The sequence below is a fragment of the Globicephala melas genome, chromosome X (assembly GCF_963455315.2).
Source record: "Globicephala melas chromosome X, mGloMel1.2, whole genome shotgun sequence".
NCBI lineage: Eukaryota > Metazoa > Chordata > Mammalia > Artiodactyla > Delphinidae > Globicephala > Globicephala melas.
Window position 1 is genome coordinate 35,498,472 of NC_083335.1, and position 25,425 is coordinate 35,523,896.

The window sequence follows — 25,425 nt, forward strand, 5'->3', positions numbered from 1 at the left end:
TCCCTCGCTCCCCTGCCAGGAGCTCCCCCCTTTCACAGTGCTAAAAGCCCAAAGATACTTGCAGTTCAGGCCAGCAGGAGCCCATAGCTTACCCAGGTCTTTTCTTCTTCTGTAAGAGGAGTCCCAAATTACTTCTTTCTACGCACCAAGCTGTTTCCCGCTCAACAAATTTTCAACTTCATCCTGAAGAGACAAATATAAGGGCATTTGTGGTTCTATGCCTCCTTGGGTTTGATAGATGCTCCCTGTCCTAAGCCCTCACACTGAGTACAGAGAGCAAGCAAACAAGCTCTGAGCCAGCCCTTCCCAGAGTTGGTAGTTTTGACCTCATCAGCCCAAACTTACATTTTCTGGCTCTCTCCCAAGCTTCCAGCACTCCCACTTACTCCCTTCTTGTTCTAGCTATATATTTTTAAACGAGCATTTCCCCCAACACGAGAGAAAGAGAGAGAGACAGAGACAGACAGAGACAGAGACAGAGACACAGAGAGACAGGCACATGCTTAACCGCCCAAAATAGAGCCTGGTGACATAATTCAACGGGGAGTTATTCGAGGACTTAAGGATCTTCTTCATGACCCACAGAGCTCATAGCCTGGGTGACTAACTCCAAAACCTCTAATATGAGACCCACATTTCTTTGGGCTCCCATTTTATACTCGCAAGATCTCCTAAACTCCAACTTGGCAAAGAGATTTTGTGCTTGGCTATAGACCTCCCGCAGAGCCGATGCCTGGTGAGGGGCTGAGGAACAGCTATTCTTAGGTCACACTCAGATCTCTTCTTAATGGACGCACAAATAAAACCACGGACAGAAATATGACCTGAGGGTTCCCAGACCTCAAGACCACCCTTGGAACCCACAGGAAGTCCCCTGCCTCTCTATACACACACATGCAAAAAGCCTCCCTATAGCATAGAGAGTCCACATGGGAAACATCCTCCCTCCACCTCAAGGGGCCAATTGCCTCTGTTAAGTGTGTTAGAGTAACTAGGTTTTGCACGTTGTGACATATATCATGGTCTCTTCGGTTAAAAGGTGACACTCATGATGTCACAGCTGCAGGGGTGCTAGTGGCTAAAGAGACACGTACAGCCAGCTTTAACCCCTATGAATAGGTCAGTAGAGGAAAAAAATATGGCATAGAATGACGTAAAGAAGGAAAGAGGACAGTATCTCAATATATTCCACAGGATCTGAACAGCCATGCCTAGAGGCCGTGAGTTAAGGCCCACTTCTACTCCATGTCCAAATGGTGTCTGCACTAAAGCTATTATTTGCAATGCCTCATACTTTTTGACTGACAGTTGGCTTCAAAGTTTTACTCATAGCAAACCATCCTATACTTTCCTTTGCCAGGTATAGGGTATTATATTGATGGTATTCTCCTTCTAATGAACATGGGATTGGAATCATGTTGAGGATGAAGATTCTCAGTGTACTGAGGGGTAGATTTGAGACAGGACTCCCAAGAACTACGGCCTCTCTCTTCCTCTTGTGCTATTGTTGGGAGTACTGGTTCAGGGCTCTTACTCCGTAGAGCCCACGTGAAACGTGAAGTCCACAATGTGGCTCTTATAGCAAAATTTATTGTCATACCAGTAAGAGCTTGACAACATGGTCACTGAGGGCCATGCTGGCCCAAGCAACAAAGATAGAGGAGTAGGTGTCACTGTTAAACTCACAGGAAACAGCCTGATCCTCTGTGTAGGCCAGGATGTCCTTCAAGGGGCTGTCCGGTGCTGATGTCATCATATTTGTCTATGTCTATGAGAGACATGTTAGGGGTAGAGACACAGAGGCCAATGAGATTCCCATTTAGCTGAGGAATGACCTTGCCTACAACCTTGGTGGTATCAGTGCTTGTAGGGATGATGATTTGAGCAGCACCATGATCCACAGGCTGCGGTTTTCCAGAAGGGCCATCCGCAGTTTTCAGTGTAGAATTAATGGTGTGATCATGAGTCTCTCCACGATCCCTACATTGTCAGGGGTAACTACCCTTGACCAGGGTACCTAGAAGTTCGTGGTACAGGAGGCAATGCTGGTAATATTGAGTCAGTGATCATACTTCTCATGGTTCCCTTCCCTTACAAACATGAGGACAGCTGCAGAAGGGAAAGAAATTATAAACCTCCAACCCTCAAGTGAGCTCCAGCCTTCTCCAAGAGCAGGAAGAGGCTAGTGGACTCCACAGCAAACACCAACCTGTTGGAGAAATGTGGTTATGGATATTTTGACTAACTAAAATGTTCAAATTAACTTCCAAGGCTAAATGTTGATTAATTCATATATAGCTAATATGTTACCAAGTTCTGATGAAACAGAAGCAAACAGAAAGCGTTCAGCACCGCATGCATTTAGTAAGTTGTAAAAGAGCATGACTAGGTCAATTGACTCATTTCTCTGATACTAAGAAAATGGCATGGCTGCTATAACATGGTTGTATTTTTAAGGTCACCATGAACAAGCTACTGATAAATCACACCTGACAACCCCACAACAAATCAATGAGAACTAAACAAGCTTAACTTTCAAACCAATAAACAGAAGGATGGAAGAGGTGTCATTAAATGCAGCCTTCTTGGAGGCCAACATTGGAGGTGATGGTAGTAACTTGAGAAGAGATGCATGCTCTGCTGGCCCTTTAGCGTTAGGGTTGACAACTGATGGCAGTGCTTAAGGTAAAGGAAGACGTCAGCATTCTCCCAGGCCCCATATTAGAAGCATATCACTTAACATATGCCTTATCCACATAGCCTATCAATTACCTAATCTGTTCTTTCAAACCGTCTCCTGCCACTGTCCATCAACCTCTATACCCTCTTCCATCAGCCTAAGTGAAAGTTTTTCTCCATTCATGATTAATAATAGCTCTATATGAAATGCCCAAGTCATGCTAGACACTGATCCAAAGAGTTAGGAATACACTGACTCCTGTGTTAGAGATAGGATATTGGAATGATTATTCCATTTCCCAAATGAGTGCCTCTGCATTTCCCGGAAGGAGAGAAAGTCAAATGTTTCTTCAGTGACCTGTGTATGTAAGAGATGACTTGGTTTCCTGGGCAGATAGATTGCCATACGGTGACTCAGTGTCTGACCAATAAGCTACCCTTTTTGATGGGGTCAGTCATTCCCTTTATCCCTAGGACTTGAGTTGTCAGAGAGTATATCACTGAACTTACCAACAAAGAACTTGGAAAGAGTTTCTATAGTACTATGACTTCTGTCCAAGCTTACCTCAATTAGTTCTTACATTTAGTTGATCAAAAAATAAGTATTTATAAAGTACCTGAGGGCAAAGCATTCTGTTAGGTACAGTAGAGTGGCATGAAGTGCAAGATGTAGCCCCTACCTTGGGATAGTCTATTGAGGAGGAAAACCTTATATGAGGCTGGTTGAGCAGCCTTCATGGAGTTATGAGGATTTGGCATGGAAAAGAATTGGAGAGACGGAGGGGAAGGAAGGCATTTAGGTCCGTCCAGAATTTTACTGTTTTTGGTCTGAAGCCTTCATAAGACTCACAGTATAAAGTACATATAATGTGCTCTTAAAAATAAACTATCAAGATCAAAACAGAAGTTAGAAGGCTTTTTTGAGTTTCAGTTTAAGAAACATTTTCCAGTTGTTTTCATAAAAGGGATTGTCAGTCTAATAATACAGTTGGATTAATAGTAGTGTCTAAAATAGTTTTAGTTCTGATTATTAAATGATTGGCAGAAATAAAGAATCCAGTGGTTATGAAACTGCCTGGGTCAAAACTAAGCCACTTACGTCTTCTAGCATTACTCTAAAGTTGACATTAGTTAAAATGATCACCCAACTCTCACCAAAATTTCCAGTGTGTTCGCTGGTAACAAGAATCCATCAGCTCAAAGGAGTGATGGAACATTTTTTTTTTTTTAGCACAGAAGCAGGTGCACTGGATTAGTGGAGCAGATGGAATCAGCCATCTCGAATGGCAACAGGTATAGTTTGGGAGCAGGATATTACAAAGGCTTACTGATGCCCACACAAGGCAAGAGTGACCAGGGAAACAAGTCTATACTTTCCCCCCAGGTATCCACCTGACCTCTTCCTCTATAATAGTGTCTATATAATAATGTCTCTTTTAGGCACTATTAATAATAGCCTGTATTATTAATAGTATCTACAATAGTTTTCGTGCTGATTTTTTAATGATGTCACCTCCTCAGAGGGATCTTCCCTGGCTCTCCCTATATAAAGTCAGACCCTCTGTCACTGTCTATCTTCTCATCCTGTTTCATAATTATTTGAATATATGCTTATTGTCTCTTTCCCCATTAGAATGGACTCTTCAGGAAAGCAGGGACTTTCTTGCCTTGTTTACTGGTATATGTTCAGCTCCTAGAACAATGGGGCCAATAAATATTTGTTGAATGGATGTCATAACATTTGAAAAAAGCTATATATCAATAAATCCCAAATAGGTGATTGGACATTATATTTTAAACCAATGATCTCATATAGATTACTACTTGTTTTAGAAATGGTTTATGATGTGGGAAGGCATAAAGGCACAACTTCCTATACAGTCTCACTCCAGTTCCACCTTTTCCATGAAGTCTTCTCAGGTAACTCCGTTTCTTTTTCTGACCTCTGAATGCACGCTGCTTAATGCGTAACTGTCCTTTGTGTATAGAATTTATCTGTAAGTTCTTTAAGAATGAGGATGATATCCTATCTTTTTTACCCTATATTTTCTATCATGCCCAGCACAGCACGGGGAACATAGTAGGCACTCAAAACATTACATGACTTGTTGATTGATTCCAGATGGGGAAATTGGCAAGCATAAGCTGTTACAAACGAGCTTTTTTTCTGTTTTTCTAAGACAACCCAATAATCAACTGGTGTTAAAGACATTACTCATAAATCCTAACAGATCATTTTAACTATAAAGGTAAATTTGATCCATCTGCTTCTGCCCTGGGCTATGTGGATTACAGTGGGCTGGGCAGCCTGCAAAGATTGCTTCATGCCTTGCCCTTCCCAGATTTCTCCTTCTAATCAGTGAATGTTGCATTCTTTCTGGAATATGAAGACATTAGAATTCAAGCTGATTTCTGGAGGTAGTATATTCTCCAGCCCTGGCCTTCGGTCAAGAATATACTGGTGTGCGCTGGGGTTTTTTTTTCACCAATTTCAGTGACTTTTGGGAGTCCCCAAACCCAGCAAGAGACTGCTTCATTCTTATTCATCCTAGAGTATTCTAATACAAACTGGGAAGTGAGGTGTTTCTTAAATTCTTCTGATGACTGTCGGCTCCCATGGTACCTTGTGCCAAGCCTACATATTCCTACTCAGAAGGTATACTTGTACATCTTGAGATGTAGAGAGTTTCCTTCTCAGGGATGGTAGCCTGCTAGTAGCACTGGCCAGTTATGTGGATTTTCAGTGCTGTAACTGACCTAAAGTAGAATCCAGGCTCATTGTCATACTGTTTAAGATGTTCTCTGCTTGCTCATTTCATTTCAAAATGCACCTGAATCTATTAGCCTCTGCGATATTCTCTGCTGAACTGAGTTGAGATATGGATTTCCCTTAGGTCAGCCTGCTTTTAATTGCAACGTTTCTTACAGCTGATGATAGGGACCAGAATCAGCATTCCTACCAGCGTGCCCTCTGTCTTCAAGGCCAGTAACTCCTAACATTTTTGGAGTAGCGACAGTCTATTTGATTTTGCTTTTTAAAAATTAAAAAAAAATTCTTTAAAATTATTTTAAAATTTTTTGTCGGTTAAAACTAACATACAATATTATATTAGTTTTAGGTGCACAACATAGTGATTCAATATATTTTTTAACATCTTTATTGGGGTATAATTGCTTTACAATGGTGTGTTAGCTTCCGCCTTATAACAAAGTGAATCAGTTATACATATACCTATGTTCCCATATCTCTTCCCTCTTGCGTCTCCCTCCCTCCCACCCTCCCTATCCCACCCCTCCAGGCGGTCACAAAGCACCGAGCTGATCTCCCTGTGCTATGCGGCTGCTTCCCACTAGCTATCTACCTTACGTTTAGTAGTGTATATATGTCCATGATCACAACAATAAGTCTAGTTACCATCCATCACCATACAAAGTTGTTGCAATATTATTGACCATATTCCCTGTGCTGTAACTTACATCCTCATGGCTTATTAATTGTATGAACGGAAGTTTTTACCTTTTAATCCCCTTCACCTACTTCATCTGCCCCCCTACCCCACTCCCCGCTGGCAACCACTGGTTCGTTTTCTGTATCTATGAGTCTGTTTCTGTTTGGTTTGGTTTGTAGATTTCACATATAAGTGAAATCATATGGTATTTGTTTTTCTCTGTCTGACTTATTTTACTAGCACAATACACTCCAGGTCCATCCTACAAAGGGCAAAATTTCATTCATTTTTATGGCCAAGTAATATTCCACTGTGTGTGTGTGTGTGTGTGCGCGCGCGTGCGCACGCACGCACGTGCGCACATCACAATTTCTCTATCCATTCATCTATTGATGAACACTGATTTTGCAACACTTCTGCTTCGTTTGTCTTCTCTTGGGAAGAGTCAACTTTTGGCGGACAACATTAATGACAGTGGAAGAAGTAGTGGAAAAGAAGAGGAATGCTAGTTGAGGAGTCAGTGGGCTCGGGGTCTAATTCTGCAGCTTAACAATGGTTCTTCAACTGAGTTGTGACCTTAGAAAATCACTTGCCTCATTTAGGCCTCAGCTTCATTTGTGAAATGAGGGGGTTGGACTAACTAGATTAACGTTTCCTAAATCTTGCTGCATCTTAGACTCACTGGGCAGAAGCACCAGTGGGAATTAAAAATACTAATTCTAGGGCTGTACACCCCTGACCTACTGAATTAGAGTATATCATGGTGAGTATCTATAGTTTTTTAAAGCATCACCAGTAAATCAGATATATGTATACATGGTTAAGACTAAATCAGGGTTTCTCAAACTTTAATATACATACAAAATCACTTGGGGAAATTATTAAAATACCTGCCCTTTATGATTCAGTACGTCTGGGTTGAGGCCTGAGGTTCTGCTTTTCTGACAAGTTCCAAAGTGATGCCCGTGCTGAACTTTGAGTAGCAAGAGGCTAGAACTTTGATGGTTCTCATCTGGGGACTTTGGCCCCCTCACCAAGTAGTGTTGCCAGATAAAGTACATTTTCTCAATCTGGCAATCCTATCCCTAGGGGACATGTGGCAATGTCCGAAGACATTTTTGGTTGTCACAACTGGGGATGGGGGTGGCTACTGGGATCTAATGGGCAGAGGCCAAGGATGTTGCTCAGTATCCTACAATGCACAGGACAGCCTCACCCTCCAAGCAAAGAATATCGGCCTAAAACACCAATAGTGTCAAGGTTGAGAACCCTGGTCTAGATGATCTAATTTAAAGTTTCTTCAAATGTTTACATACTGCATATGATTCTGGTATATAATTATAATAACGTCATATATTTTGATCAGTGATCAATGGTTGCTATATCAGAATTTTCTTCCCTAGCCATGTAGCTTATCACAACAGGAAATTTTCTAATAAACTTTTCTGGAAATTTCCAACAAAGCTTTTATGTTTTTATTTCTCCAGGAATAACAACTGAGCATTGAGAATAGGAGAAATGTTGAGTGTCAGAACCTGAAAGGCCTTTAGTAATCAGTTCACTCAAACCCTCTTAACCCACAGATGGAGAAATAAAGGCCCACAGAAGGGAAGTGTCCGGCCCAAGCTGTGTTGTTTTAAGGAAATTCTCCACATATCTGAGGCTGTTAGGGTAATTAATTGTTTATAAAATGTCAATAGTACTACCTGCTTTTAATTGGCACACATTCTCAAAATAAACTGGATAAGGAGATACATTTTCCTCTCATTTGAAGACCACCACCTCCCCACCCCGCCTCTGGCTTCTATTTCTATCCACACATTGAGACTGATTTTTCTAGATAGCTAAAGTTACCTCATTCACTGAATACACTCATTCTGATATGGCAGGCTTTGGAAGAATTTGCTTTGGCTTGTAGTGGTAATGATAATAGATATTTATGGAGGATTTACAATTGTTGGGTGTTGTTATAAGGGCTTTACCTGGGCTAACTAATCTTACCGACCCTTACTTCAGAGATGAGGAAACTGAGGAACAGAAAAGTTAAGTCACCTGCCCAAGGCTACACAAATAGTAAGTGGTAGAGTCAGGACTTAAGCCTGACAGTTGGATTCTAGGGTCCATGCTATTGGCCATCAAACCAGACTGCCTCTCAGAGCTTGCAGTTTTACTAAGAGCTAGGAGTTCCTTGAAGGAAGGGAGCATGCCTTTTGTCTTCATATCCCCTGAGATTAACACAATAATTGGCACATATTAGGAGCTCATTATTTGTAGGTTGCATGAGTGAATGCCAAGATTTGGTGCTCTCAGCAAAGAAACCCACAGGCAGGTGAAATGATTTTTTGCTTATTTCCCTTTCCACAGGTGTGAGCAAGAGTTTGCACAAGACTTAACTGCCCACTCTGTTGCCTGAATAATTAGAATTTTTTTCTGAGGCAAATGGTCTTTATGTCAGGGAGGTACAGTGAAGACAGTCAGATCTGCAAGGAGCTATTCATCTGTCCTAGGTAAAATGTTAGCAGGTGGGAACGCTCCAAAGCAAGGCCAAGGGGTTCAGCCTGGGTTCTCCACCTGGAGGGCTGATGCCTCCATCTCCCGCTGCCTTTGATGCCGTTTCTAGGCTGGCGGCTGCCAAACCCAGACTTGAGCAAATGAGCCTATAAACACAGCGAGGAAGATCCCTTTCTTCAAGAAGCGCTGTGACAAGAGTTTGGTTAGGACTCAGCTCAGATGTTCCTCCCTCCCTTTATGGAGGCAGATCTTATGGAAAGATCATGAACTTTGAAATCCAAAGGACCTGGAGTCTCACTCTGTTTCTGCTACTTTCTACCTGAGTAACTTGACCTCTATTAGCCTCAGTTTTCTTGTAGTGCATGGACTTTGGGGGAAGATTCCAAGTTAACTTCCCTGTCACGTGGGAGGCTTTCAACAAACATTAGCTCTCTCTCCTCCAGCAGATCCAGGACTCTCCCTTGTTCTGAGTCTTGTGGAAAGAGTATGATTCTCCAGGCTGCAGGCAATCTGTATCTTGTCCGCACATAGCTGTTCATCGCTCTTTATTCCCTTTCCTCCTTCCTTACAGCAGTAGAATTGCAAACTGATATCTGCAAGTTGACCCTGTGATGTTGAAACCCAGGAAAATCCTCAAGTCAAAGAATCCCAAGGATAACAATGGTCAGCTAACTGCTGAAACATGGCATCGTGGTGAGTTGGTAGAAAAAGTAATTGTATAAGTCAAAATGGTTGGAGTGACCTTAAATGTGTCCTTGGAGGAACTTTCTGCAGACATGTTGGTTTTCTGTACAAAAGGATTTGCTGCCTCAAGGTAGTCACTGGGACTACCTTGGCAACTGGGAAATGGAAGAGCAAAGAGGAAGGCCTCAGTAATAGAATTCTACATCCAGAGGTAAATTATATCTCAAGTACTCAGTCATTTTGAACCAATATTGTTTTTTCAGACAGAAAAAGTACCACCAGGAGGTAGAAGCTTTTTCTTATATGAATACAGAAAAGCCACCCCACCCATGCTTTCCCCCTACACATGGATAGAATTTCACCTTGTTCACAGATGCTCCTGTGTCAAGCATTTGCTATCAATAATTTTTTAAAGCCAAGATTTCTGGTCTGCATGTGAGTTCAATTTGTATATACTTCTGTGATCTGGAGAAAGAACTATAGACTTTGGGCTATAATAGGAAAGCTAGGAGCAATAACCAGAAGATCAGGGTCTTCCCAACTTGATAAGAACATACTCCATCTTTACAGGGACAGTTACAGGAGGAAACCCTTAAGAAACATTTGACTTGTGGCTTATAAGAACACACTTGTCCCGAGCTTTTGGCTCAGATCTGCCACTAACTGGCTTGGAGACTTTGGGAAATTCACTTTTCTGGGCCTCAGTTTCCAAAGTTGTTACAGGAGGGGACTACAGTAGACAATATTCTTCTAGCACTCATACTTGAGGATTCTGTGGGAGTGCCAGAGATAGAATTGGATGTTGACCTTAGAGTATCAATAGCTAACTTTCTGTTCTTCCGGTCCTATCAATATGTCACTGACCAAGTTTAAGGGAAGGAGTATGGGGGAGGGAGAGGCAGAGAGCAAGGCCTGTGTGCTGAGACTACACCATGTGTTTTGTATTTGCCTAGATTTACACGTGGCCTAAAGCCTGTTTGTTCTGTGCCTGTATTGTTTCAACTTCCCTCCGTTTCACTGGTTCTATAAATTGGCTTTAACCCAATTCTCTCTGTTTTGGTCATTAAATTTCAAATTGGTTCCTGGCTTTGTGTACAATCCCCTTCTTTCTTTAATAATAGAATCGATCTCACTCCCCAAAATGATGGTTGGAAACTTGAAAGCAGGCTAGTTACTGTTCCTTCATTGTATTCAGTTTCCTACCATTTACCTTCCTTTGGATTTTCTCTTTACAGCAGTGTCCAGCATCTTGGGCCTCAAATTCCTCTCTGATGGGCTGAGACCTCTTATGTTTGAGGAGGCTGGGTAATCCAGTGCCCCTTGGGAATATGTTGTTAGGACAGCCACAGCAAACAAACCTAAAATGAGAAATTGAACCAAAGCAGTCTAGTCCTAGCCCAGTGAAGCTCTTCAGTTGGTAAAAGGCTCTTGACACTTGCCAAGAGCTGAAAGGGTCCCACCTTACCTGAGCACAGAAGGGAGCTGTATCTGATGCAATGACAGTTAGTCCTGCCCAGAGATGTGCTGGTAAATGCTTAACAACTGGCTCTGTGGCGGGGGGTGGGGGGAGCCCCGATTTGTAGTGTTTGCCAATTTCCATGGTGAAAATACTCCCACCATGATTGATTGTAAGCTAACAGCATGACGTCACTAAATGTGGAATTGGAAAGCAATGAACACAAATGGCCCTTGAGGGTGGTGCAAGTACACTGCAGCATACCACCCACCACCCAACTGCATCTACGATAGGCCCACACAGCCCAAAGCTGCCAGACCTGGGTTCTCTGGCAAGGATTGGGGAGGAAAGAGAGAGTGGTCCTTATACACTGTCCTGTCTCTCCAACCTGCTCCTTGGGAAATAAGCATTAGAACTGAGTGTAAAACATCATATACTTTAAAATCTCCAGGAGGAAAACTCAGTCACATCATGTCCTTCCCAACATGTTTTTTTTTTCCCTGCAATTTAGCTCAGGGTAAGTTTCATTCCTGGGTCCCCAAAAACCTTTTAAAGAAGACTCCCTTCCTGTTTAAGTCTCTAGAAAGGAACCTGCGACATATCCAGATAATGGAGACTCCTTTCTTGGTGACTAAAGAGCTCAGAAACATGTGGTTCGGCAGAATGCCTGAACTCTGATTGTATCAAGAGACCAATCATCAAATTGATTGTCTCACAGTTAATCTGATCCACTTTGGTTACCCCAAACCTGGGTTGATCATTTGATGGATATTATCAGATTTATTTATGTGTGACTATCCAACCACTTGCTTAGGAAAGGACCCCAAATGGTTTCTCAAACCTATCTTATATATAACAGCTAACATTTATTGAGTGCTTGCTATGTGTCAAGCTTTGCTCTACGGGTTTCATATGTAACATATAATTCTCCCAACAACTTCTGAAGGAGGTGCTACTATTATCACATTTTATAGATGAAGAAACTGAGACACAGACAGGTGAAGGATCTTGCCCAAGGTCACACAGCCGATAAGTGGTAGAGCTAGGATTCAAACCTTGGCAAGCTCAAGAGTCCTTTTATGTAGCCACTATACTAATGTAATCTTACCATAGGCACAGAGTTTAATTAAAACATTAAAACTCTCCTAAGCTTGAAGTCAGGAAAGATGAGTTCTGACTCTGGCTCTGGCACTGGCTTGTGAGACCTAGGGAAATTTCCTCTATTTCTGCATGCCTATGCTATACGAATGTCAAGAGAATTCGATAGAAAATTCTGGAGCCATGAGCAAGCTTTTCAAAAGGAAGTTGTAGGGATCTAAGTTGTTACTGTTTCTCAGTGTCTTTCAAGGATCTCATGAAAAAGATTTGCTTTTGCTGGCTATATGTTTTGCAGTTTGACCCCCATTGTTCTCCTTTCAGTCTCTTCAGGAGAAAAGTCCTTAGAAGTTAGACTTGAAAGAAGTCCAGGAGAACAGTCAACTCCTTGCTTGTTCAGGCAGGACTGCTCTCCGTTGACACATCCCGTGTGTTTTGGTTTAGCGGTTCCAATCTTCTTCCCCTGAATACTTTGCTAGGAATTTTCTCCAAATCTTTTCTTTCCTCTGAAGAGTCTATATGTTATATTGGCTTATCATCTTCCAATTTCAGGCCAGACAGAACTGTGAAGCACTGAGGAACTATTTTTTCAAAGCTGTACCCATGCCCATTCCTTAGCACTATCACCACGGTTTCAGGGTGCTAAAATTTATATGTACCATGAAGAAAGAAAAGGCTCTAGTTCTCAGGAAACACTATAATTTGGGCTGTGCTGGCGGAGAAGGAAGCCCCTAGTAACTGGGGCTGTATGTGGTTATTATTGCACAAAGTAGGGAGTGGTGACAGGAAATCCACACTGTGGCACAAATACCAATGCTAGTAGGAGGCTCAAGGAGAAAGTCAATAGTCTGCAGCACTTCCTATTCTCCTCCCCTGCTAGAAAGATTCATGGCTCCATGAATGATCTGAAGTAGGGTCCCTACATAAGTTATCAGCCAAATGGAGACATTCTTTAGAGTGCTCTTTGCTGAATCAAGTCCATAGGAGTAAACTGGACTGTCTTGGGCAAACTAGAAAAACTAGTTTCCCTATCCTGGAGATAAAGCTCTCTAAAACTTGATGGTGTGGATTCACAGTTGAGGACCCTACTCTAGGCCCATGTTGGACATCACAGAGTGCCCACAGTTGCCCAGGACAGCACAAGGAGATGAGACAGCTCCCTGGGCCATGCATCCAACCAGGGCATCAGCTGGGGGTTTTGTGTTCGTGTTTTGCAGTGTCTTCTCAGATGAAATTGCCATGCTGATTGCAAAAAGGAAGAACAATTAGCACATTCATTAATTAGAATCTTGTTTTTAATTCTACTGTGAAGAGTAATCTTTTGTTAACTTGAATGAGATCCTAAGCTTACCCTAAGCTTTAATTATAGTGTTATTATTTTAAAATATTGGCTGGCCCTGGACCAAGATGCTAGAGTGTTTAAATTTAAGTACTCCAGAGGTAATTTAAACACGTGATAATTTACTGACGGGTACTAATGACCCAAAGGAATTCCACATTGTTTAGTTCAAACAAATGATTATGATGATAACAGACCCTGAAGTATGCTAATCACATTCTTTGCCAGGGAGCGTGAGTACCTGTAAATGGATGTGTGTCTGTTTGTGGTTGCCTCTGAGCTGTCAGGAGAGGCTGCAGCATAAGGGTGTTGGAGACTTGCAGCCTTTCAGGTAGCATGACCTTGTTTGAGTTCCTGCTCTACTATAAGCCACACTAACTGCCTGACTCTTGGCAAGTTACAATCTCCTCTAAGTCTTAGTTCCTCAATTGTAAAATGAGATTAATAATACCCCTCTTGGAGGAGTGTTTGTGAGGATTAAGGAGCCAACATATATAAAGTGCCAGGGACATAGTAGACTCCTGATAAATGGTAGTAGGAGGCTTACATATCTATATAAAATCGATTCCATTTTACATAGATATCTTATTTGCAGTTGTGTATTCTTGTGTATATCTCCATGTTTAGATTTTCCAGGTGTCCGTATCTGACTTTGTATCCATGTACTTACCTGGGTATATAGATGTATATTTTGGTATTTGGTGAAATGTATCTCTCTCTGTATCTGTATGAGTGCAGTAGTCTTGGTATGCAGCTGTATCTATGCATATACTGAGTGAGAGTCTGTGTGTGTATGAAGGAGATATGCCATATCTGCATGAATGAATGTATATCGCTGTGCTTTCTGTAGTTCACGATCTCAGACTAGGCTGTGAAGACCACCTTAAGTATGACTCTTCCATTTCCAGCAATACCTTAAATTCTTTGGCCTTGATTTCATCCTTGTTTAGGTGGTCCAGGTAGTGGAGGTGGTTTGGTTGATTCCTTCTTTTATGGATTTGCGAGTATGCGTGTGTGTTAGAACCAATAGCTCCTTAGGCACAATTAGCTGCTTCCTTTCTCCTGCTTCCTTTTTTCTTTTCCTGCTCCTTCCTTCCCTTTCCTTCATTGTCTGCAACCTTACTGACTTTTCACCCAGTAACATCAGGGGGAGGAACACCTTAAGCAGGTGGGACGGCAGTCTTTGACTCTGAAACAAACTGTGAACTCATTCAATGGGAACTCAAATTTGGGCCCCTGTGTGTTGGAGACGCAGATTCGCATATAAAAGGAAGAATGTAAAGGTTGGAGAATCACCAGAGACAAACTGAGAGGCAGGTGCTTACCTTTGTGGTTTGATCTTAGAATAACCATGAAGTCCTCTCCACCTAGAAATTGTTCTCACACTGGCCTGTCATAGAACCTGAAAGTCCACCATTAGGTCCTGTGTCTGGCCGGGCTTTTCACTGTGCTGCAGACACAGCTCTGCAGCCAGCTTTGTGGCACCCCTGTAATATTAAAGTGTGCCAAGGCTCCGTCCCACCTGCTGAACCTATATTCTCAAGTTCCAAAGAGTCTTGGGAACCTCCAGGACTATTCTGCTGGAACTTAAATTGTCACTGATGGGAGGGAGGCATTAAGGACAAACAATTGTTGCCTTCCTCCTTCTGCCTTTCCCTACTTTCAAGTCAACAGCCCATTATCAAGCATTGACCACATGAAGTCCTTAGGTTGGATGTGGGGGCCAGATACAAAAAGATCATCTCTTTCCTCTCTCTCCTCTCCATCTTGCAGTCTTTACGCTAAGCCCTCCTCATTGCTGCTAGGAGCAAAGCAGATCAGATAAACCAATGACAAACTGTGTTGGTTATCCTTTCCCACGAGTTTTGGCATTTTAAAAGAGGGCCTGGGGACAGATTCATGAATTCCTCCCCACACTTAAGCAGTGCCCCTACATTCTGAAATTAATCTTCTCTCTGACAATGGCTGGAGCCAATCGCCCATTTTGTCCACGGTGGAGACCATCTATGTGGTAGTGAGGAAGCATTCTGATTAAATTAACTTGACTTAAGATGTGAATGATATCTGGCTTAATGTGTTTATTTCCCAAAATAAATATACATTTCGAAGGGGAACTTGTTAAAAATAAGTAACTCTCAAATGGTAGGCATTAAACAGCAATATGGGACCCTTCAGGCTTTCTGGGCCTCTCAAGATATAGCATATAAGCAATTAATGTTTTCTTCCCAATTCTCATAATATGCTGATATTCACCCAGTTCTTCTGGCGCTCACTTTTGTTTTCAACAAGTCTCACAACCATGCTGTGATGATGCAAGATGCCATAGGCATTCCCTTGACATAAGGGCTGCTAGGCTCCATGGAAGGGCACGAATCACCCTGGAGGTGTGGTGGAGTAGGGGTCGCAAGAAATCACCGCTACCTCTCCTCCCTGTCTTCTTCTCCTCTAACTTCTACTTTCTCAGAAAGCAGTTTAACGACCTAATTTTACTTAGTGGTCTACAGAATAGACTTCTCATTGAACTACTTTGCTACTCTCTATTTAATGTATATGACAGAGAAAAACACCAATGATCAATATGTGAGCCCTAGCTTCACCTATATTGTTAGATGTAATATATTATTAATTTTTACTGTGTTTTTCTACCTTCATCAAGATCATTAGTAAATATTACTGCATTCTAATTTACATATATGCATTTACATTTTGCATTTGTATTTCACAACAGGGACCTAGCCTCTGTCAACACTTTTATACCCTAATATCTGTAACCAAAACCGAGGATTTTACTTAAGCTACTAAATTAATGCATTGTACAATAGCATTATGGGTAGAATTCTGAGTTTCAGATTTATGAGCTATTCGTTTGTACAGCAGACATTACTCTCTGTTCAATCTTTGGCCAGAACAAATCCTACCAATGTAAAGAAAAGGTAAATGTACTTTAGTATAGGTGAGGCAATGAGGGCTAAGTACATGATCAGGGAAGGGAAAATAGTTGTGTGTATTTCATGTCCAGGCTGAACCAAAAAACCTGTCCGTTGGCCAATCTATCTTAGAAGACTGGAGGATTGATGGGATTTCAGAAGCTGTTTAAATGATGGGAAAGACCATTTGACTGCCTGAAGGAAAAGTATTCCAGGGAGAATATATTGCTTTGGAAAAAGTTCAGAGGTGGGAGTGAGATGTGCCTGCAGGGAACCTGAAACAGGTGTGCCTTCACAATGAGGTGTAACCATAAAGTGATGAATGTGACTTCTTTTGATACAAACATACCAGTACTTTACATCCCCACAGTGTTGTACTCTTCAAAGCAGACATCTTGAGAGTCTAGATTCTTAATGAAGCCCAAGATACCTTTGAATATTCTCTTCTGGTCTAGCCTTCAGAGCCAAACGTGCAGACTGCACCCATTCCTTTAAGAGAGAAAGTGGAAATAACTAGCTGCAATGTAAAAGGGATCTGAAGACTGGAATATGACTCATGGCTTCCTAGCCACCACCTTTAATGATCACTTGGTAAGCTGGAGAGGTGACCACCGACACCAATATAGTAAATGGAGCCATCTTAATTAAAGGTGGAGAGATCCATATGGCCTCTGGGATCTTCTCCCAGGTATAACACCCTCTTTTCATTTTGATGTTTATCTTGAGTTGATGGTATATCATCCTGCCAGAGTTTGCTTGCTTGCAAATGGAGTTAGATGAAACTCTTCTACACTTTCTACCCTTTGTGAAATAGACTCCATGTGACCAAATGAATTCCATCTAGGTCTTAAGGGATAAAGACAAAAGCAAGAGAGCTGTATGATACAAAATTGAATAGATAGAGATCATTGGGTAGTCCAAGATGTCTGATGACTGTTATCCTGGAAGCCCATTCAAAGAGCTTGATAGGCAGGGGGGAAAGTGAGGGGGGGGATAAATTGGGAGACTGGGATTGAGAAATGCACATTACTATATATAAAATAGATAACTAATAAGGACCTACTGTATAGCACAGGGAACTCTTCTCAGTACTCTGTAATGACCTATATGGGAAAAGAATCTAAAAAAATTGGCTATATGTACATGTATAACGGATACACTTTGCTGTATAGCAGAAACTAACACAACATTATAAATCAACTATACGCTAATAAAAATTTTAAAAAAAACAAACAAAGAGCTTGGGAGGGTATATGAGGTTTGTTCTATCAGAGGCTTCAGAGAGATTGACAAGCATGAAAACAAACTGTCATTTAGATTTAACAATGAAAAAAATTACACATCGTTTGGGATGGAGCTTAGGGTTGGGATCAGGGGTCTCAAATGACAGTGGACAGGGTCCAGATAAATGTTGGGGCTTGTGAATTTCACAACGTGAGTATAAACAGTGCTGCTACAAGAAGTTGATGTTAAAAGGGGGAAAAGAGATGCGGTTAAGTGTGTCAAATGTTAGATTCTGTTACTGAAAAAGTAAGGATGAAGGGTGACCCATAATGTGTATTAAGCATCTATTTTGTTCCAGGTTCTTTAAATATATTGCTTCAGAACAAGCCTGTGAACTAGAGATTATGATACCCATTTTAGTGATGAGGAAACTGAGACTCAGAGAGGTAAAGTAACTTGCCCAAAGATACATAGCTAGTAGTTGGCAGAGCTAGGATTGAACACAGATTTCACTGACTCCAGTGAAAGTTCATGCTCTTCATTAGTGTATTAAGTTACTCTTTAAGGATGGATACAGCTGAGTGTGCACACAGAGAAGAAAGAGCTAGAAGAAAAGTGTTTTTTAATAAAAGGCTAACAGTCTGAAGGACAAAGACTTAAGAATGTGGGCAGCAATGGGATCCTAGCTTGGTGCTGCCAATGACAGGGAATGTAGGAGAAAGAATTAAGTAGTGTTTTGAGCAGAGATTGTAAACTGGTGGCCCATGGGCTAGATCCAGCCAGCACACATGTTTTGTTTGACCTGCACAGTGTTTTCTAAAATATCAAATTTATTGCCAGTATTTAAAAAGAAATTTTTCACATAAAATTTCCACTTTCCAGCTTCTTTTAAAAAAAATATCTGGCAACATGGGAACTTCAATCCTGCATGGCAAAGTCAGCTGGGGCCAGGTTACACATTATACTGGTACTTGCCTTCCAGTTTCCCAAAGCTTTCAGCACATCCTACACTTGGGTGGCTTTACTCATCAGATTACCTGCTGAGCCCCTGTAAACCTTTTCATTTAACACTGGTAGTTTAGATGGTCACCGTGGATGGTTCCCTGTTTTCTTTTCTTTTCTTTTCTTTCTTTCTTTTTTTTTTTTTTTGCGGTACGCGGGCCTCTCACTGTTGTGGCCTCTCCTGTTGCGGAGCACAGGCTCCGGACGCGCAGGCTCAGCGGCCATGGCTCACGGGGCCAGCCGCTCCGCGGCATGTGGGATCTTCCCGGACTGGGGCACGAACCCGTGTCCCCTGCCTCGGCAGGCGGACTCCCAACCACTGCGCCACCAGGGAAGCCCTGTCTGTTTTCTTTGAAGAAGATAGCATCTTGTGGAAGAGATATCAATGAAAGTAGGGCAAGATATTTTCATGAGGTGATTCAAGGTGCTGAAATGTCTGATTTGATTAATGTCTGAGAGGAGCTAGAACCATTGTGGTGTCAGCCATCAGCTTAGCTGGAGGTTGGTATGTACTTCTTTAGTTGTTCAGTCATTTGGGTAGAGGAATGGGGGTGCTATATTTTTTTTCTTGTTTGTTTGTTTACAGTTCAAGGTTGAATTGTAGACAGTTTTTAGTTGGCGAGCAGAGAGGACAGTGAAGACGTCCAGTGTCTTGGGTAAGCTTGACCTCAAGATACCAAAAGTAGGGCCTGTCATCCACTGCAAAAAATCATTGGTGGCCAGAGGTGTTAGTGTGTCCCTGAAAAGGAGGCAGCAGCTTAAAAGCAATAAATAGCAGGAGGCAGATTGTCTAACTATGTTAGGTGTTGGGAAGAAATGTGGGAAATAAAACAGTGATCCAGGAAAACCCTAGTTTATTTTTTAAGTGAATTTACTAAGGGACTTATATATATATATACATACATTGTGTATATATATATATATATATATATATATATATGAATATGATTCAGCCTTAAAAAAGAAGGAAATCCTGCCACTTGTGACAATGTGAATGAACCTGGAGGATGTTAGGCTAAATGAAATAAACCAGTCATAGAAGGACAAATACTGCATGATTCCACTTATATGAGGTATATAAAAAGTCAAACTTGTAGAAGCAGAAAATACAGTAGTGGTTGCCAGGGGGTGGATGGTGGAGAAATGGGGAGTTGTTGTTCACTGGCTATAAAGTTTCAGCTATGTGTGCTAAATGAATAAGTTCTAGACATCTGCTGTAGTAACCATATGGTATCGTGCACTACAAAATTTGTTAAGAGGGCTGATCTCATGTTAAGTGTTCTTACCACACACACACTAAAGCAAACAAACAAACAAACCCAAAGGAACGCAAGGAAACTCTGGGAGTTGTTGGGTATGTCTATTACCTTGATTGTGGGGACGTCATCATGGATGTTTGCTTATGTCTAAACTCATTAAATTGTACATACTAAATATGTGTTGTTCTTTGTATGTCAATTATACCTCAATAAAGCTGTTAAAAGTATTGTATGAATCCATTTATATGAAGTGTCCAGAATAGGTCATCTGAGAGACAGAACATAGATTAGTGGTTGGTTGCCCAAAGATAGTGAGAAGGATTCGGAGGGAATGGGGAATGACTGCTAATGGATAGAAAGTTTCTTTTTGGGGTGATGAAAATATTCTAGAATTAGATAGTGTTGATGGTTGTACAACTCTGTGGATATATACTAAAAGCCACTGAATTGTATACCTTAAATGATTCACTTGCATGGTATGTAAATTATCTCGATAAAACTATTTAAAAATGAATTTATAAAACAGACATCACTCGCTATACTGCATTGTTTCCCAAACTTGGGAAAAACTTAGTTGTTTATTGTATCCTTCATTCTTGAAAAGGCTTTTAGGCCGCTGTCCCTTAGGAATTCAGCTTAAGTTAGCAAGGAAGGCTAAAGATCATTGCTTAGCACAAAAGTTCCTTTCAATTGTGTGTCTATCTGAAAAGTCTCTCTGGCCTCAGTGTATACCCACCTCATCCTTTACGCCAGGCCACTCTCCTCAGTGTATCTGGTCTCTTCCTGAGTGTTGTTAAAGACAAATACCATTGAATACAAAAACAAACAAGCTAGCTAACTAACAAAACCAAAACACTACAGAGAATTCCCAAAGTCTAGTGTTAAAAAGGACCTTGAAATGGAGTAATATAGTCTAGACAGACTCAGATGGGTAATAGATAATCCTTTGCATGAACATATTTACATGAAAACAATTCCATAATTTCTTTTGATATGTGGTACAGCCAGTCTCCTTGCCTCATCTGGTAGTTTGCTCTATTGTGAAACCTAAATTAAGTACTGGGAATCCTCAGAGAGTATCTGAGAGAAGAACCCAGCGTCTCTAGGAAAAGGCCTGATGGATCTAAAAAAGGAAGTGGGGTGGAGAAAAGAATGGCTATTTTGGTGGAAGGGACTAGTTTATACTGAAGACCTTATAAACAGCTCTAAACAGGCAGACAGCACTTTGGCTCTAAGACCATTACCCTAGCTTTGATAAAAAGCTTTTTTTATTGATGTGGAAAAAATGACTTTAAAGTGGAAACTCCCTAGGCAATTAATTCCTAGTTTTATCCAAGACTTTTCTTTCTGAATTTGAAATTCAGTGATTTCCTTCTGTGGTTTTATCAATGGGCCACAAGTCTGATAAGATTGCTTCCTTCCTGCACTTGGAACTCTGCCATCTCACTTGGAAGAAGTGATATACTTGCCTTTCTGCCCTGGCTCAGAACTCAGTGGAACAAGTGGCACAGGAGATGTGTGGCCAAAAAGTGCAGAGGCAGGCCCACATGACTAGCCCAGGGGTAAACCAGAGTGGACTTGACTTGAATTCTCTCTCTTTATCTCTGTGAATGTTGATCAGCCTGCAAATCACCTTGCTTTGCCCAGCTAGTCTGTGGGTTGAATCAAGAGCATAGCTTGGAAATAACCATGGTTTATGCATGATTCTGGGGAGTAACCCTGGGTCCAAGATAATCTAGCTTTTCTGTGGTTGGCCTTGTCGTTAATACAGCTTTGGAAAATTTATTCAGCTGAGTAAATCCCATGGCGGGAGACAGCCATTATGTGGAACTCCTGAACGTAAGCACTCTTGAGAATTTGAGCAACAGGTCAAGAAGTAAAACTCACCTCCATTGGCTCTGCCCTCTCTTCCCTCTGACCAATATCAGAAAACTACAGGGCAATGTTTCAGTTTGGGGAAATATCCCTGGTGACCTGATAGTGCTATCCTCATGTCCAAGATCAGCCTTTCGCAGAAGAAGAATAAGGAGGTCTCCTGTCCCCAAATTTCCTTATCTACCATCATGCTTATGATTCTGCCATATGAGGGCTATTCCTTTGGTTTAACCCTTATGAAAATGCAACAATCATACAAGGGAAGAGTGACACATTAAGCCACCAACTACATTTAACACCTTCAGTGGAGTTCATTGGCTCTTTGGCAGAAGGGAAAGCAGGTCCCCGAGGAATTAGGATAAGGAATCTAGTAGAGGGACCTTGAGCCAGGAGGCCGGATAGAGGGAATCAGGGTCAAGGAGGACAATGGTGCTGAAAGGACAGGTGGAAGGATACCAAAGACAGTCAGCCCTGCTGTACCAGGAGATGAGCACAGAGGAGACTCTTAGAAAAGGAACCCTTCAGCTTTCCTGGCTCACCCAAGAGAACTGAGTGACACAATTACAGAGAGTAGCATGGCGGCAAGAGATTTGGCAGCAAAAGAGAGCTACTTGTAATGTGGCCTCTTTGTCAGCCACTAAAAGGTAGGTGACAGCTAGCTTTTAAGCAAAAAGGAATTCGACATGTCTTTCTGTTTGTAGATATGTGGGTTTGGTTACCCCCAAAAAGGAGTATGGAGAGAGAGTAGGGTAGGAGGAACAAGAATAAAGGTGCAGTGAATGTGAGTGGGGAGTGGGAGTGTTGGAGGGATGGCAAGCTCCGTGACATCAAAGACCTTGTCTGGGGCCCTCTGAAAAATGTGTTGCTTATTTTTTTTTCTCCTTTGTCCTTCCCTTCTTTCCTCTCCATTATTTGTCTCCTCTCTTGCTCCCATTCCTTCCTCTCCCTGACTTCTCCCCTGACTGGGTTTCAAGGAAGCCAGTGGTCTTCTTTAGTCTTCCTTTGCCTCTGGCCCCATCCCAGTCCCAGCTGGGGTCCCTCAGAACCAAAGAGGCTGCTGGCAGACATTGTTTTCACAAATCAAGTCACATATTGTGCCCAAAGTCTACATACAGGGTGTTCATTATCAGCTCATCAGTTAATGGTGAGCAGCTGTATGCTTTGTGTGTTTTTCCAGAGCTGACAGGGAGCCCTGGTAGCTGCTCACTGGTTTGGGCTCTGGTTTCCAGTGGAGTTGGAGGGAATAATTTGTTTTGGCTGTGGGTGACCTGTTACAATAGAATTTCTCTGCTTCTCCTTGGTATCCAGACTATTCCCTATTACCCTGTCTGATAGGCTATAAGAACTTCTCCAGCACAGGGTGGAGCTTTTTTTTTTTTTTTTTTTTTTTTTTGCAGTACGTGGGCCTCTCACAGTTGTGGCCCAGGGAAGCCCCAGGGTGGAGCTTTGATAGCAATACAAACAAAGAAGATGACAGCACAGAAGGAATCTCACCTTACTCAGCAGCCCTTCCTCCTTTCTCAATAGTGACCTCCTTTTCCCACTCCCCATCATACTAGGCTGGTGTGGGATAGGAGTGAGGTAGTGTTTTTGTATCAGGAGTTACCTCCTTACAGATTATGGAAGTTTAGGAGAACCATGCCTTTCTTTGCACCCAAAGGGCTGCTGTGAAGGGGAGGTAGGGAACAGGACTCCCTGTCTCTAACCTTTTCTCTCCCTTCCTGGAGATTGGAGTAATAGGTAGAAAACACTTTGTCATAGATGCTTCAAAACTCAGGTATTTCCCACAGGCTCAAAGGGACTCTGAGTCTTCTAGGCTCAGTTGGCCTCTTTCATCCAGAGTTCTGCTGCTGCTGAAATTTACCCGGCATGAATAGAAGGAAAGGGCCGGGGAGTCTGTTGGCCCCCCTGAACTAAGCAGAGTCCTAGTGGTTAAAGAAGTCAGAAAGAGGTAGTGGGGTCAGTGCATGAGGGTAAAGAGGCCATTCTGAGAGTTCCCCAGAAAGTTTAGTGGTCTCCAAATTCTACATGTACTACTTCAGCTTCCTGTGCATACGGTAGATGCTCAAGAAATGCTTACTGACTTCAAAGGGAAAGGAAGTCACATTTTTTGAAGCCCTTGGCTAGCTTTCATTAAGCTCATACAGATTTCTTGGAGAGGGGCTAGAAACATAGATCTGTATTGATCTTCAGGACTTCCCAAATCATTGTATTGGACCTACAACTATGACACATGTTGGGAGAAAATACCCTTTTGGCAAAAGCCAGCACCATCTGTAACATGCATTAAATTTTTCTTTTTCCTTTTTTTTTTTGCGGTACACGGGCCTCTCACTGTTGTGGCCTCTCCCATTGCGGAGCACAGGCTCCGGACGCGCAGGCTCAGCGTCCATGGCTCACGGGCCCAGCTGCTCCGTGGCACGTGGAATCTTCCTGGACTGGGGCACGAACGCGTGTCCCCTGCATCGGCAGGCAGACTCTCAACCACTGCGCCACCAGGAAGCCCCATGCATTAAATTTAAATGACTGATGGAGAGTTTGAGATTCAGAGAGGTGAAGTGACTTATTGAGCTTCTATAGTAGGATGAGGAGGAAGGTAAGAACATAACTCAAATATTCTAACTCTCGTTATACTAAGAGATTAATTTTCATTCCCCTGGTTACAATAGTGAGAAAGGAAATTCCATTTGTTCAATAGTTCTGCATACTACTAATAAAAAGACGGTCAATTCACCATAAGCAGGAATAGGGAAGTAGCATTATGGTGACTCATCAGATGCAAAATGCCCACCCCCCACCCCTGACTAAATGGTATTTCCAAGAACTTCATATAGAGTGTGATGCTAACTTTGCATATGTTTATGATTAAGATCCTGCAACATCTCATCTCTTGTATATTTCCATGGCACATTTCCCTTTGAATACAAGTATCTTTTTCATTTTATGAAATGCTAAGTACTACAATGTTTCCTTCTGCATATTCATTTTCTTTCTGAAAACAATTTTTGTTTCATATATGAACACTTTATTTGTGACAGAGGTTACATCTGCATTGCAAGGGAAGAATGTTCTTTGTCAATTAATGATGCTTGGTCAACTGGATATCCACATAGTGTAAAAAAAAAAAAAGTGAATCTTGCCTTCTATTTTGCAGATACACAAAAGTTCACCCCATGTGGGTTAATAAAAGAGTGTATTTATGATCTTGTGGGTAGGCAGTGAACATGTAGAGTACATTTACCAACAGCTGTTTTAATACCCTTGTCTACTAATTCTCTTATCTGTGCATTTTTAAGACTGTTTATATTGATTGATTTTCCTCCTCATTATGAGTTGTATTCTCCTGCTCCTTTGCATGCCTGGTACTTTCTGACTGGATGCCAGACATTGTGAATTTTACATTGTTGGGTGCTGGACTTTTTTTAATTCCTTTTTTTTGAAAGCCTTGATCTCAGACACAATTAAGATACTTGGAAACAGCTCGATCAGTTTGAGGTTTGCTTTTAAGAGTTTTTAGGTGATACCAGAAGCTACCAAAATATTTTGGTCTGGGGCTAATTTGTCCTCTCTACTGAGATAATATCCTTCTGTGTACTTTATCTGATGTCCCATTTATTAGGACATTTCTTGACTTTGGCTTTTGGGAATGTGAACTCTCAACAGCTCTGTTTGAGCTCCAAGAATTGGTCTGCCTGCTCCTTTCTGATGGTCTGAGGGTAGTTTTCTCACAATACATGATCAGAACTCACTGGAAAACTGGAAAGGGAAACTTCTGGGTGTCTCCAGAGCTCTTACTCTGTATAGACTCCTCCTCTCTATTACTCTGCCCTGCATATTCTAACACCTTGGCCTCCTCAAATCCTCCATTCTGTCTCCTCAACTTAGTGAGAATACCAGACTCTTTCCGGTTTCTCACTTCCTGCAT

General features: G+C 41.8%; 1 pseudogene; it reads right to left on the reverse strand.

Moving 5' to 3' along the window:
- Positions 1-1,530: 1,530 nt before the first annotated feature.
- On the reverse strand, positions 1,531-25,425 carry LOC115841659 (glyceraldehyde-3-phosphate dehydrogenase pseudogene; annotated as a pseudogene).